The sequence below is a fragment of the Microtus ochrogaster genome, unplaced genomic scaffold, assembly GCF_000317375.1.
Source record: "Microtus ochrogaster isolate Prairie Vole_2 unplaced genomic scaffold, MicOch1.0 UNK11, whole genome shotgun sequence".
NCBI lineage: Eukaryota > Metazoa > Chordata > Mammalia > Rodentia > Cricetidae > Microtus > Microtus ochrogaster.
In genome coordinates, this window is record NW_004949109.1 from 4103150 (window position 1) to 4104819 (window position 1670).

General features: G+C 34.4%; 1 protein-coding gene across 1 annotated transcript in view; it reads left to right on the forward strand.

Annotated features, from left to right (window-relative positions):
* Positions 1 to 1670, forward strand: part of Adamts6 (ADAM metallopeptidase with thrombospondin type 1 motif 6) — a 222041-nt gene that overhangs the window by 207992 nt on the left and 12379 nt on the right. The gene's annotated exons all lie outside the window — the stretch shown is intronic.

Below are 1670 nucleotides of genomic sequence, written 5' to 3' on the forward strand. Positions count from 1 at the left end.
GGACGCCTGTTCTATCCTGATTCTTCCTATAATCGGGATGCCTGTTCTATCCTGATTCTTCCACTATGTGTTTAACACTAAGTCACTAAACATCTGGAGTGAAATTTTTATTGCCTATAAAATGAGATGGCAGTATGGATATCTCTATGGTCATATCTAACTTAGTGTTCTGGTTGACCTTCTGACAGGCTGACACATATGAATTGCCACAAGTTCAAGGTCAGTATGGGTTACATAGTGAGTTCAGGCCACCTTAAGGTACAGAGTGAGACTCTGTCTTCAAAAGCCAACAAAACAAAACAAAATGAACAAAAACAAGCAAACAAAAAACATAAAAAATGAACAAGTAAAAATGGAAAACTTTTGTTTCTCTTTGGAAATGACTTGGAATGCTACTATCAAGAGTTAATTCTTGCAAACTAGACACGATGGCACACACCTTTAGTCCTAGCACTCAGGAGGCAGAGGCAGACGGATCTCTGTGAGTTCAAAGCCAGACTGGTCTACACAGTGAATTCTAAGACAACCAGGGCTCTATAGAAGGACCCTTCTCAAAACAAAAAAATAAAATAAAATAAACAGTGTTAGTTTTTATGATACATATAATGAAAGCATATATTTGAAATTATAGTTTCTCATTTTAGAGAAGTGAAAAAATAACTATATGAATGTTAATAAAGGAGGACAATGGTCTTTACACTTTGAAATTTCTCTTTCTTTCTCTCTTTCTTTCTCTCCTTTCTTTCTTCCTTCCTTCCTTCCTTTCTTTCTTTCTTTCTTTCTTTCTTTCTTTCTTTCTTTCTTTCTCAAGGCAGGGTTTTTCTGTTTAGTTCAGGTTGTCCTGGAACTCATTCCACAAACCAGGCTGGCCTCAAATTCACAGAGTTCCCACCAGTCTCTGACTCATGAGTGCTAAGGTTAAAGGTGTGTACCAGCACTGCCTGGTTTGTTTTTTTTTTTCTTATACACTAAGAAATCCCTCTATTAATAGCACATGCTTGCAAAAATCTTTAATTTTTATCTTTCATTTAATTTGAAGTACTTTATCCATGAAGGCATCATTCAAAATGTCTTGAATGGTTCTCTGTTTGAGATTCCAGAAGTTATCCAGAATATGAATATAAATATGGTACAATCAGAATTTCAGGCTTCCTTCTCATATAAAATATATGTACAGGCTTACCTATAGCATCTGAAGCCATGGATTTAAATTATTTAAAGAAACCCAGCTATATGCTCTACTTTTAAAAAAAATATAAAGTCTTATAATTTGTTGATAATTTTAATGAAAATGAAACACTTATAAACCTCTCCAAAGGATACCCATTTTTTTTGGTCAGCTCTACGCAGTCTGAGGATTTCCCTTGGGATTCAGTTCTGAGGGGAATGATCATCTGGGTACAGAGTCCTTGCAACTTTGGCAAAGACCTGATTGTTTATCTAAGGCTCCACACGGTGTGTTTGGTATAATGTGGGTTACCTTTTTATAAAGGTATAGCTGTATCTCACATTAATTTAAAATCATAATTCTACTGTGCAAACTCTAGCTCTAATGCCATCTACTTTTGTTGTTGTTATATATAATAAGGTACATTCTTTTCCTTTTCTTGAAAAGAATTCAAAATGAATAGTAAAAAGAAGCGGTTTTCTTAAAATAGATGTCTTTTTAT